The sequence below is a fragment of the Mirounga angustirostris genome, unplaced genomic scaffold, assembly GCF_029215605.1.
Source record: "Mirounga angustirostris isolate CCGP_5_RB_7025 unplaced genomic scaffold, mMirAng1.0.hap1 SCAF_1, whole genome shotgun sequence".
Taxonomy (NCBI): Eukaryota; Metazoa; Chordata; class Mammalia; order Carnivora; family Phocidae; genus Mirounga; species Mirounga angustirostris.
In genome coordinates, this window is record NW_026991709.1 from 42,122,237 (window position 1) to 42,136,575 (window position 14,339).

Genomic DNA, 14,339 nt, shown 5'->3' on the forward strand with positions numbered 1-14,339 from the left:
TGGTTCCATACAAACTTTAGGATTGTTTGTTCTAGCTCTGTGGAAAATGCTATTGGTATTTTGATAGGGATTGCATTAAATGTGTACATTGCTTTGGGTAGTGTGGATATTTTAACAATATTTGTTCTTCCAGTCCATGAGTGTGGAATGTCTTTCCATTTCTTTCTGTCATCTGCAATTTCTTTGATCAGTGTTTTAGAGATTTCAGGGTATAGGTCTTTAACCTCTTTGGTTAGGTTTATTCCTAGGTGTGTGATTGTTTCTGGTGCAATTGTAAATGGGATTGATTCCTTAATTTCTCTTTCTGCTGCTTTATTATTGGTGTGTAGAGATGCAACTGATTTCTGTATGTTGATTTTGTATCCTGTGACTTCTGAATTCATGTATCAATTCTAGCAGTTTTTTGGTGGAGAATTTTGGGTTTTCTATATAGAGTACCACATCATCTGCAAATAGTGAAAGTTTGACTTCTTCCTTACCATTTTGGATGTCTTGTATTTCTTTTTGTTGTCTGATTGCTGTGACTAGGATTTCTATACTATGTTAAATAACAGTGATGAGAGTAGACATACCTGTCTTTTTCCTGGCTGTAGAGGAAAAGCTGTCAGTTTCTTCCCCTTTGAGGATGATATTAGCTGTGGGTTTCTTATATATGGCCTTTATTATGTTGCCTTATATTCCCTCTAAACCTACTTTGTTGAGGATTTTTATCATGAATAGATATTGTACTTTGTCAAATGCTTTTTTTATGTCTATTGAAATGATCATGTTGTTCTTATCCTTTCTTTTATTAATATGGTGTATCATGTTGATTGATTTTTGAATATTGAAACATCCTTGCATCCTGGGAATAAATTCCACTTGATCGTGGTGAATGATTTTTAAATGTATTGTTGAATTCAGTTTCCTAGTATTTTATTGAGAATTTTTGGATCCATGTTCATCAGAGATATTAGCCTGTGATTCTCTTTTTTAGTGGAGTATTTGTCTGGTTTTGATAATTCTGGCCTCATAGAATGAATTTGGAAGTTTTTCTTCCTTTTCCATTTTTTGGAATAGTTTGAGAAGAATGGGTAGTAACTGTTGGGTAGAATTTGCTACTTCTACCTTGTGGAGCCATCTGGCCCTGGACTTTTGTTTATTGGGAGTTTTTTGATTACTGATTCAATTTCTTTGCAGGTTATCAGTGTGTTCAAATTTCTTCCTGTTTCAGTTTTGATAGTTTATATGTTTGTAGGAACTTAGCCATTTCTTCCAGGTTGTCCAATTTGTTGGCATATAGTTTTTCATAATTGTTCTCATAATTGTTCATATTTCTGTGGCATTGGTTGTTATTTCTGCTCTCTCATTTGTGATTTTATTTATTTGGGTCCTTTCTCTTTTCTTTTTGTTAAGTCTGACTAGAGGTTTATCAATTTCATTAATATTTTCAAACAGTCAGCTCCTGGATTCATTGATCTATTCTATTGGCTTTTTAGTTTGTATTATTATTATTTTTTTGCTCTAATTTATTATTATCTTCCTTCTGCTGGCTTTGGGCTTCATTTATTGTTCTTTTTCTTGCTACTTGAGGTATAAGGTTAGGTTGTATATTTGAGATTTTTTCTTGCTTCTTAAGGTAGGCCTCTTCATTGTATACTTCTCTCTTAGGGCCACTTTTGCTGAATCCCAAAGGTTTTGGACTGTTATGTTTTCATTTTCAATTGTTTCTATGTATTTTTTTAAATTTCTTCCTTGATTTACTAGTTGATCCATTCATTGTTTAGTAGCATGTTGTTTAACCTTTATGTATTTGTGGTCTTTCCAAATTTTTCTGGTGGTTGCCTTCTAGATTCATAGCATTGTGGTCAGAAAAGGTCCATGGTATGATTTCAACCTTTTTGTATTTGTTGAAGCCTGATTTGTGACCCAGTATGTGATCTATTATGAAGAATGTTCCATGTGCACTTGAGAAGAATGTGCATTCTGCTATTTTAGGATGGAATGTTCTGAATATATCTGTTAAGTCCATCTGGTACAGTGTGCCATTCAAAGCCATTGTTTTCTTGTTTAGATGATCTGTCCATTGATGTAAGTGGGTTGTTAAAGTCCCCTACTATTATTTTGTGTTATTATCAATTAGTTCCTTTATATTTGTTATTAATTGTTTTATATATTTGGATGCTCCTTTGTTGGATGCATAAATATTTATAATTGTTATATTTTCTTGTTGGATTGCCCCCTTTTTGATTATATAATGCCCTTCTTTGTTTCTTTTTACAGTCTGTTTTAAAGTCTCATTTGTCCATTATAAGTATTGCTACTCTGGCTTTCTTTTCACATCATTTGCATGATAAATGTTTCTCCACCCCCTTACTTTCAATCTGAAGGTGTCTTTAGGTCTAAAATGAGTCTTTTGTAGAGAGCATATAGATTTTTTTTTTTTAATCCATTCTGATACCCTCTGTTTTTTGATTGGAGTGTTTAGTCCATTTACATTCAAAGTAATTATTTATTCATATGTATTTATTGACATTTTATTACTTGTTTTGGCATTGTTTCTGGAGATTTTCTCTGATCCTTTCTTGTCTTTGTCACTTTTGGTCTCTCTTTGCACTCAAAGAATCCCCTTTAATATTTCTTGTGGGCTGGTTTAGTGGTCACAAACTCCTTTAGTTTTTATTTGTCTGGGAATCTCTTTATCTCTCCTCTATTGTGAATGATAACCTTGCTTGAGAGTATTCTTGGCTGCAGATTTTTCCCATTCAGCACTTTGAATATATCATTCCATGCTTTATTTCTTTCTTAATTTTACTCTTCCCTTGTGGTTTGATGGCTTTCTTTAGTGTTATGTTTATATTCCTTTATATTTTTCTTTTGTAAGTTTTTGTTTTGTGGTTACCATGAGATTTACATGTATCATTGTATATATATTATATATTATAGTCTGTTTTAAGTTGATAGCAACTTAAATTTGAACACAATCAAAACTCTACATTTTTATACCACCCATGTTTCATGTTTTTGATGTTTCCTTTTACATCTTTTTATTTTATGTATTTCTTCACTAATTATTATAGTCTTAGTTAATTTTGCTACTTTTGTCTTCTTAGCCTTCTTAGTTGCTTTTTTTTTTAAAGATTTATTTATTTGAGAGAGAGAGGGTGGCAGTGGGGGTAGAGGGAGGGGGAGAAGGAGAGAATCTCAGGAAGACTCCCCACTGAATGTGGAGCCCAACATGGGGCTCAGTCTCACAGCCATGAGATCATGATCTGACCTGAAATCAAGAGTTGGACATTTAACCAACTGAGCCACCAAGGCATCCCCGAAGTTACTTTGTAAGTGGTTAATCCACTGCCTTTGCTATATATTTACCTTTCTGGTAAGATTTTTTACTTTCATTTGTTTTCTTCTTATTAATTAATAATGTCTTTTCTCTCAAGCTTAAAGAAATCTCTGTAATATTTCTTGTAAGACTGGTTTAATAGTGTTGAACTCCTTTGGGTTTTGCTTGTCTGGAAAATTCTTTATCTCTCCTTCAAATCTGGATGATAACTTTGCTGAGTAGAGTATTCTTGATTGGAAGTTTTTTTTTCCTTTCAGTCTTTGAATATGTCATGCTAGTTACTTCTGGCTTGCAAAGTTTCTGTTGAGAAATCTGCTAATAGCCTGTGGAGTTTCCCTTGTACATAACAATTTGTTTTTCTCTTATTGCTTTTAAGATTCTCTCTTTATCTTCAACTTTTGGCATTTTAATTATATTGTGTCTTTGTGTGTTTCATTTCTTTGGGTTCATTTTATTTAGAACTCTCTGGGCTTCTTGAACCTGGATGTCTCTTTTCTTCCCTAGGTTAGGGAAGCTTTAAGCCATTATTTCTTCAAATAAGTTTTCTGCCCCTTTCTCCCTTTTTTTTCCTTCTGGGACTCTATAATGTGAATATTATTTCAGTTGATATTGTTATAGAGATTCCCCTAAATTATCTTTATTTTTAAAAAATTATCTTCATTTTTTAAAATACTTTTCTCTTTTTGCTGCTCTGAATGAATTCCATTGCTTTATCTCCCAGCTTGCTGATTCATACTTCTACTTCATCTAGTGTGTTGTTAAACCTCTCTAATGTATTTTTCAGTTCAGTTATTGTGTTCTTCAACTCTGCTACTTCTGTTTGGTATTTTTTTTATGTTTTCTGTCTTTTTGTTGAAGTTGTCACTGTGCTCATCCATTCTGCTCCCGAGTTTGATGACCATCTTTATGCCTATTTGAATTCTTTATCAGGTAGATTACTTATCTCTGTATAATGATGGCCTTTTCCTGAGATTTTGTCTTATTCTTTTATTTGGCATGTATTTCTTTGTTTCTTCATTTTGCTTGGTTCTCTGTGTTTATTTCTATATATTAGGCAAAACAGCTACCTCTCTCAGTCTTGAATAAGTGGCTTCGTGTAGGTGATGATCCTTCTCATTCAACCTTGCCCTAGCTCTTGGTTGCTTCTGAAACCTTTGTGATTGTCCAAGCTGCCTAATGTATTCTTGATATGCCCTCATTGTTGAGCATATGCCAAGACTTGTCAGTGATGCTAGGGGAGAAATCTCATTTAGCACCTCGTTTCAAGTTTCAAGCTAATTGGAAGCTAGACCCTAAGGCAGTGTCTTTTAAAGTATGCAAATGTATGTATTCCTATGGGGCTGCAAGTATAATCCCTGTTGGTCTCCATACCAGGAGATCTGGAGGTGATAATTGCAAAACTAGGAGCTCCAGTTGAGTGTATAAGCTCCGTTCTGGGAAGTCCTGCTGAGCTGTAGTGAGGTCAGAGTAGTGGACAAGGATAGTGTCTCCCTGCTTATGTTTTCTGGGTGTGTCCCCTTAGCATCTGGATGTGTGCGAAACTGGAAGCCTGTCCCTCAGGCTGAAGCTCTAGGCCAAGTAAATAAACTTTTTCACAGGAAGCCTGTCGTGTTTCAGTTTGCCATCTATGTAGTGTCGTAGGGGTGATGGCCTGCTAAGAGCTGTCTTTTTAATTTTTATAGTCCCATGGAGCTCTGCAACACCTGTCCCCTTGGCCACCCAGGCAGAGCAATCAAGGAGTATCTCCTGTGTGGATGGCATGTGTCCTCTGGCTTTAGCAAGGCAACTGGGAAATGTAATGGGTGAAACATGCTTGCTGGCTTCTGAAAAATAGCTGGAAAATATCTAGTCTGCATGAATGCTCAGGCTTCAGCAGTGCAACAGCAAAGAACCTTATCTGTGCACTAGTGCCAACTTTAACCTTGGAGGAGGAAGATGCTATGACCACTTGTGCTCACCAGACCCAGTCAGGGGACAGGGGAGTGTTGCAACAACCTGCGCTCTCTGGGCTCGCCCCCACTGCTGGTCCCAACAAGGTGGTTATATCCATGTTCATCTCTGTGCCAGCAGGCTAAGTGGCAAGCGCAACAATGGCATCTGCCAGCACCTCCATTTTGGGGACAATCTCAACTATTCCCCACCCCTCCAGCTGATGCCCCAAATTAGCAAATAAATCTCCCTCACGTATAATCTAGATACTTTCAAACTGCATTTTTTTTTTTTTTTTTTACACTAGGTCTTGGGGCAAGTGAGACCACTTGGGAAGCCTCCAAGAGGGGAATCTCAGTTTCCTATAACTCTTTGGGGCCCCTGTACATCAGTCCCATTGGTTTTCCAAGATAGATGTAATGATGGCTCATCTTTCCACTGCTAATCTTAGGGTTCAGGGTGCTCAGTATGGGGTACCAACTCCTCACTACTAAAGAAGAAGTGCCTGTATGCTGAGATCCCTTTTTATTGTGTGTCATTGCATCAGGCATATTTTTTTGTTTTTGTTTTTGTTTTTTTGTTTTCTTTAAACAAGATCTTGTCTCTGCCTCTTCTACCTGTCTCAATGAGGTCCTTCTATTCTTTGTTGTGAAGAGCAGTTCAGCTAGTTTTCAGATCTTTTTTGGAGGGAAATGGTGATCCATATGCAGTTGTAGATTTGGTATATCTGTGGGAGGAAGTTAAATTCAGGATCTTCCTATGCCACCATCTTGGACACCCCCCTCATGATTAGAACTTTTAAGATCTACTCTCTTAGCAACTTTCATGTATACAATACAGTATTATTAACCACAGTCACCACTCTGTACATTACATTCTTAGGACTAATTTATTTTATAACTGAAAGTTTGTACCTTTTGACCACCTTTACTCATTTTAGCCCCTCCTACCACCTACCTCTGGTAACCACTGATTGTTCTCTGTATCTATGCATTCAGTTTGTTTGTTTGCTTACTTGTTTTTTTAGATTCTACATATATGTAAGATCATATGGTATTTTGTCTTTCTTTGACTTATTTCACTTAGCATAATCTCCTCAAGGTCCATGTTGTGACAAATGGAAAGATTTCCTGGTACATTTTCTTATTAAGCCTCTAAAAGAAGTCATGTGAAAAAGACAGAGGACTCATGACTGTTCCCATTTTGCATTTGGAGAACCAAGGCTCAACCATATTGAGCTGACCCAGGCCACTGTGTAATTCTTTACAAGGTATGTTGTGCTTGACTAATTCAAAATGATTTCAGAAACATTAATGTCACTTAAGAAAGACTTCTACATTCTCTCTATGCAACAGATTATCAAGTTCTATCTATGCTTCCTCATATGCTTTTCCACCTGTCAAAATCTTTTATTTCTTAAGACTCAAAGTATATAGTTTTCTTACCTTTCAACCAGAAGGAATTTACCCATTTTGAACCTCCAGTAGCATGTAGTTATCATTTGACCTTTGCTGCATGCTTCCTTCAGTGTGCTTTCTTCTGTATCTGATTTATTGACACTTCTTTGTGACAAATTTGGAAATTATTAATCTTTATATATTTTCAAAGGCTTACCACGGTGTTTTTCCCCATGGTAGTTACTTAAGAAATATTTGTTGAAATAAATGCATAAGATATTTCTCTTTTCTTTTTATTATCTGTCATTGATTCTATACTTTGTGTCCAAACTTAATTTTAGCTACTTGTAAATGCTTTCCCTCTGCCCCATTCAAAGCAATGCTATGTACACTTTGTCATTTAAAAACAAATAAACAAACTAAAACCAAAACCAAATCAAAATAAACTTCTCATGGTTTTGCTTATATTAATTTCTTCTCTTGAGATTCTCTGAAGTTTTCTGACCTAATTCATTTCTCCCTTCCTCAACCTCTTGTATTTACAGCTTGCAATTGTATAGATGCATTTCTATTCTCTATTTTCTGTGGGCACTTAAAGGGCAAGTCAAAAATGATATCTGCCTTACAAATTGATTACTCAAACTAAATAAGATGGCTGTAGAATTCTGTATTATTTTTTGTGTTTTAAAATATCCCCCAGGGGCACCTGGATGACAGTCGGTTGAGTGTCTGACTCTTGGTTTTGGCTCAGGTCATGATCTCGGGGTTGTGGGATAGAGCCCCACATTGAACACCATGCTCAGCGGTGAGTCTGTTTGAGATTCTCTCTCCCTCTGCCCCTGCTTGCATGTGTTCTCTCTCTCTCTCTAAAAGAAGTAAATAAATCTTTAAAAACAAAAAAGAAAAAAAAAATCCCCAATTGCCTACCATAGGACTAGACAAATGGTAGTACACCCCCCCAAAAAAATCTAATTGATTCACATAATTCATTTCCCAGTAAGTCTAGTTTCAAAATTACATTGTGCTACACAGATATTTTCCTTTATGTGTTTTTTTTTTTCTATCTTATTGCAAAGCAGTTTCCATTCATTTTTTAAAATATTTAACACATCAGTTTATTGACTTTTGTTTTATTTCCTGACCAGACTGGAACCATTTGGACTATAAATTGTGTTGTAAATCTGATATTATTAGATTTCCTATCGCAAAATTACATTGTCCTCATGTTCTAAATAGGTTAGCTATTTCAACCATTTCTAGTTGTCTTCTGAGAGATCATGACCATATATATGCTGAGAAATTTGCTTTATAATTCCTAAAAAAAAAAGAAAATAGATTGACTTTGCAGTGTTTTAATATGGCCTTCAATTGATAAAGCTTGATATCAAATTTCCTTACTGAAATGAAACATGCCAATATTTTTAGACACTTAAAATATTCAATGGGAAGGCATTGATTTTTGTGTAATACTCTCCTCTAATTTCCCTTCTGAGTTGTTCTTAATGTCTTCCACACTGTCTGACACATAGTGGGTTTTCATGAAATGCTGCTAGAATAAGTACAAGATTGTATAGATGAGAGCTTTAATATTTGCACAGATTTTCTGTTTATTCGTGATTTTCTGATTTATGAGTTTATAATGCATTCGGAGGGAAAAATATTCTAGTAATCTCCAAGTGAGATTCATGGAACAGTGGTTTTATAATAAACTGATAAACTGATAGATGATACTTAAAATAAAAAAAAATGGGAGAAAGTCTATGGAAAATAGTATGAGAAATCCCAAGTTAAAATTAAACATTTTCTTTTATTACAGCAGGACTTCTCATGACTTTAATATGCTAATCTGCATTAGAAATCCCCAGTGTAGTATGCAGCATTACCCAAATTTGCTTAATTCCAGTATTATCAGGGCTCTTGATTTTAAGTTCCAGAAACACAACTCAGAATGCCTTGACTTAAAAATGGAATTGATCTGCTAATGTGACTAAAATATCCAGGGGTAGATTGGTCTCAGGTATACATGGCTACATAGAGTATTCCCATAAATCATCAGAAATAGGTCTCTTCATCTGCTTTCCTCTGGGGTAAGTTTATTATCAAATAGGATCTCCCAGTGAGGAGACAAGGATGGTCACTGCAACTTTATTTTTTTTTTATAGTTTTAAAAATATTTTTATTTATTTATGTATGTATGTATTTATGTATGTATTTATTTATTTAAGAGAGAGAGCAGAGCGAGTGAGATAGAACACAAATGTAGCGGGGGGGCAGAGGAAGAGGGAGAAGCAGGCTCCCCACTGAGCAGGGAACTTGATGCAGGACTCCATCCCAGGACCCTGGCATCATGACCTGAGCCAAAGGCAGCAGTTTAACCAACTGAGCCACCCAGGCGCCCCAGCCACTGCAACTTTAGTCTTATGTTCTATCATTTTAGCAACCACAGCTCAAAGATAGCCATTCTTTCCTAATAATTACAGGAAAATTCCACTTGTGTAAAAGCTCTTCCAAAGAAGGAATTTTTCTGTTTGCTTCCAAATATATTTGCAGCTGCCAGAATGGTTCCTATTTTGTAGTTGGTGCTCAATAAATTTACTTGACTTGCACCACATTGTGCTACACAGGTATTTTCCTTTATGTGTTTTTTTTTTCTATCTTATTGCAAAGCAGTAACAGCCAACTGCTGTAAACAGGAGCATGGAATGCTCCAAACACCCAGACTGGACCATGTGTCCGGTTCTGGAGTGGAGGAGAAAAGAGGTTGGACCCACCTGAACCACATGAACTGAGAGTAGAGGAGAAAAAAGAAAGGAAGGAAGGAAAGGAAAAGAAAGAAGGAAGGGAGGAGGAAAGGAAGGAAGGGAAGAAGTGACTATCAAATAAAGAAATATGTGCTCATATGTTAATGGAAAGATTCTTCCTTATTTTACCAGCAATCTTCTGGATATCTATATCATATGCAGATAATACATCTTAGTTCCAGCCTTGAAGTTTGATTTTATCCTACTTCTGACTAATGTGTTATCATGTTATTGTTCGATGGTTGCTGGCAGAAGAAATGAGGCTCCTTTGTCAGAGACAAGGGTTTTATTACTTATGGTACAGCAGGCAGCATGAGCATCATATGTCTGCATCAATTTCCCTTGCCCCAAGTCTCATGCAGTATGGGGCCGATGGATGCCTCACATATGGTGGGTTTGCATCACACCTGGGAAATAGTAACTTGGGAGAATTCACTACTTTTATAGCAAGCAGTAAGCAAGTCTGTCCTTTGGGACAAATGTTACTTCATCCCCTAAGATTGCTCATTGCAAACATGACCCTGATAAAGAGCACTGTGTAAAGAGTAGTATAGCCTTTTTGTTCCTGGCACACTGAGCAAGATGTATAGAAGCATGAGAAATACACGAAGGACTGTCTGCCAACACTTACCTTGAAAATATTACTTTAATCCCATTTCAGCCAGGTGAGAAGGTGAACAGAAAGTTTTAGAGTTGGCAGGGCTTTGTATCATTTCTGAAGTCATGTCACATAGGCAATTGCCTCCCCTGTGGAGCTATACTCATACCAGGAGCATAAATTCTAATTCAGGGAAAGTGTGCATATGCTTTGGGGACATTGGGTTTTATGGGGAAAAGGAGACAATATCTTTACTTTTTATGACTGTAGAATATGATTTCTTTGGTATGAAAAAGAGGATAAATGAGATTATTTGGGTTTTCAGGGAGAGCACTTAGCTATGCTTTCTTTTAATACATTTGATTTCCAATTATTAAGCAATTGCTCAGCATGCTCTGAGAAGAGTCTTCATGAAAATGAAGAGCCCAAAAGGTCTTTAGTGGGCCTTGTTCTAAATCTGGTCTCTGTGGTTGTTTGGCAGTTTATCAAAAGCCACATTAATCCTTATAAATAGTGCTTGATTGTCAAAAGACAGCCCCCTTGTTCCAGCCTTGAGATTGAGCCACGCTTATTATTTTTCTTGACTTCTTGTACACAGGCTGTATGATTACCAAGTGATCATGTGTAAACAAGAGGCTGTTTTGTGCCGATAAATGGATTCCCACTGTTGCACAAGCCCCTAGGAGTCTGCATTAAAAACAAGTTGAGATGCAGAACATTTATTTTAACAGCAGGCACTTATCATTGGTGACATTACCTGATACGACTGATAATCTAAAGCATTATGACTTTGGAGCAAAATTTGGTTCATAAAGACATACAAGGAGATAAACCATGGCTACTAATAGAAATTGCAAGCAATGCTTTGAATAGAATAATCTTATCTACATTCATCATCTGGTTAGGTCTCTCCTCCCACTGAAATGAGACAAAGTAAATTCACAACCCCATTAATGCTAATAGCAGCTTCAGAAGCAAATCCCTTGTTCCTCCATAGGAGAGGATGGCTGCCCCCTCTTGTTTCACTATGCTGTGAACCTGTGTCAGTCCGAGCTAATTGGTGGAAATCTGGGATACAAGCAGTTTGAAATTAATCTTTTGAAATGGTGGCCAATACAGTTGTTGATGATAGCAGCTACTGGCTAAAAAGCAATGACATTTCTCCTTGAGGTGCTGATTCTGGGAGGTTGGTACGAAGCCATCAGTGTTCCTCGGCCAGATTATCTGCTTGCACCCATTTCTACTTCTGGCACTAGCCTGTCAAGATACACTTGGGACAACTAGGGAGGAAGGCTATGGGTAGGGCACGCTGGCATGGGATTCACTGTTTTATGATAGAATACCCCTCTAAGACATATACATTTAACCATTTTTCTACTTTGTGAAGTTGGGCAGGCAGCCTACGATCTCTGCATCCCAATTTCAGCATCTCTAAGATGAACCCTTCTAGTATTTTACTCAGTGTTTTTCCTGAAGGTGAAACATGATAACATAGTTACAGTAATAAAGAGTAAAAATAAGGTACTTAGAGAGGCTCCTACTTGATTTTATTGAGAGATGATTGCCAGGAAGGAGCTGTTGCCTGCTAGATCCAGCTTGCCAGAGGAAGAAGCAAATGACTCTGCATAATACAGGAGAGAGGGGTTTGATACTCTTGTGGAGGGATCAGAAGGGTTGAGGGAGGGGAAAGAGAAGCTGAAACCAGGGTGGTAGAGGAATAATAAGAGAGGAGGCCCTCAGGACACACAGTGGTGTAGCCCATATCTAGCCCTTCATCTGTCCCTATAACATCTTCAATAAAATCTACACTTTTTTTTTAAAATTTTTATTTATTTATTTGTCAGAGAGAGAGAGAGAAAGCACAAGCAGGGGGAGCAGCAGAGGGAGAAGGAGAAGCAGACTCCCTGCTGAACAGGGAGCCCGATGTGGGACTCGATCCCAGGACCCTGGGATCATGACCTGAGCCGAAGGCAGACGCTTAACGACTGAGCCACCCAGGCGTCCCTAAAATCTACACTCTTCACCAAGGCATTTGCATCAGTGATTTGTCTGGAACAAAGTCTTGGTGCTGAGTATTGCAAGCAGGTTAGCTCAAGAGGGTACAAGATTCTCATTGTTTACAGGATGTTAAAGCAGAAAGTTTGAGATGAGGCACCCAGACAGCCAAGAGCTAGGAAATTCCTAGTGAAATGCCCAACCAAAATGCAGATTTTCAAAGAAAATAATGACAGGTAGGAAGGCTCTGACCTTGTAAGAAGGGAGTGAAAGGAAGAAGTGGAGCAAAGAAAGAGGACAATGATGTTGAAGTTAATTACTTCTGTGGAGAGGATCTTCTAAGAGAAAGTTACCCTTTCGGCCCTGCCCTATCCTGTCACTCCTAAATGGGCAGGGGGATGGTGGCTATCACTTCACTTCAAGGCCTAATGAGGAAGAAGCTCAATAGGACCAAATCGGAGGCCGACGTGTGTTCTCTACATTAAGGATATAGCTTCCATGGATGCCTGAGAAAGCCAATGTGGCGGGCAGCAGGGTAGAGAGAGAGTAGGTGCTCAGAGAAGTTCAAACATCCTCGTTGGCACTGGGGAAGGGTGTGTGTGACTATTTTCCACGGCTCCAGTCTGGAGAGAGAGTTACAGCCCAGGAACCTGCAGGGAGAGTGAGCAGTTCGCATGTGAGAATGAATTGAGTGGACCCAACTTCCAAAGACGCAGGGCTCAGATAACAGCTCTTAGTGAAAGAAGTGTCATCACCCTGGTCATGGGGACTTTAGTCAGATAGGTTCATTATGGGGGTGCTCCAAAGGATCCCCAAAAGTGCTCAGGAAACAGAGTCAACTTTCCACATCTGCCAGGCCTAGGGTGCATGAAGCTGGCTTTGGACAGCAACAGATAGCAACCAATTAAAACTTTTCTAATCTTATTTCCCTTTATTTTTTCACTTCTTATGACTTTCCCTCAGCTTGTAGGATGTGTGCCAATGATTTGCAAGTGGGGAGAAGGTGAGTGGAGAGAGAGAGAGAGAGAGCAGAGGTTGGCAGTACCACCTTTCCAGAAGGCAGCCAGCCCCCTGGTGTCCCAGATTTTAATGAGGGAATGCTGGAGAGAGCTCTTATCTTGAACAGGGATTATATCTCGGCTTGGATACTTGGATTCTTTTAGTATCTGTATTGGGACTGTTGTTCTGTGATTTAAACGGATTGAAGGATTGTGTATGATCTCAGAATGAGCAGAAAAAGCATGCAGTGGTTCTGAAAGCCTGATTCCTGGACCATCATCATCATCATCATCATCATCATCATGTGAAAACACATTGGAAATGAAAATCTCAGGTTCCACCCCAGACTCTCAGGACTGGCCCAGCCAGTCCTCCAGGGGATGTGCGCTGAAGTTTGAGAATCATGGAGCTAGAGGAGGGAGGCAGCTCCAGCTTTACAGGTGCTTCTATCCTGCTAATAAATATACAGGAAAAGGTGGAGAAATGCAGTCTACACTCATGATATAACCATTTGGAGGTTACATAAGGAAATGAAGCTATAATGTTTTATGATAAGTTTTGTCTATCAAACCTGTTCTTCTGCTAGGACATTTGCTGGAGCTTCCTGGACAACAAGCATGCAGGTTGGGTGGTCTGATAACTTTATCAGCTATGCCGAAACTGGGGCCACAAAGTCCAGGGGACACCTCTCCATACTTGTTACACACCTTACATGATGTGGGCCATGTAGGCATCAACAAGATAACCGCAAGCAACACCCTAGTTTGGTAAAGATGTTCTGCTATATCATTATCTCTGTATTGTACGTGGATTAAAAGTTAAGTAAAAAACAATTTTAAGAATAGACTCTAAATACTTTCCTGAATTAAAAAAAAAGTAAGGAATAGCTGTTGGTAAGTATGTCAAAAAATACAAATAAGCAATGAACAGATTTTCAAGCCTGAACATTGTGCAAGTCCATGTCATTTGTTAAAAATAAAAATACATGGTGCCTCACAAAGATATTACCAGGTGACATGAAGTATAATGGTTTTAGAAATGTGAAAAGCAAAATCATAATCCCAAGCCCTTAAAAAATGAGTTCTAGTATAATATTAAAAGAATTTAGAATTAAATGTAGATTAAGATGTAAAGTCATTCAGGACAATGAAAAGTTTATTTAAAAGCACTAGTACTTTTAAGACTAAACATAAACAACATGAGACAAACAATTGTGATTCAACAAAGTTTTGCCTGGTGTTCATGTTCTCTTATAGTATATTATAGTAGTAATAACCATGAAATTGTATTAATAA

The 14,339-nt window shown here is 37.7% G+C and overlaps 1 long non-coding RNA gene across 1 annotated transcript in view; it reads left to right on the top strand.

Moving 5' to 3' along the window:
* The first annotated feature begins 5,985 nt into the window (after window positions 1–5,985).
* Window positions 5,986–14,339, top strand: part of LOC135362120 (uncharacterized) — a 125,482-nt gene continuing 117,128 nt past the window's right edge. The window contains exons 1-2 of the long non-coding RNA XR_010406556.1: window positions 5,986–6,524; window positions 7,352–7,456. This is a non-coding gene — a long non-coding RNA (uncharacterized LOC135362120). The remainder of the gene's footprint in view (window positions 6,525–7,351; window positions 7,457–14,339) is intronic.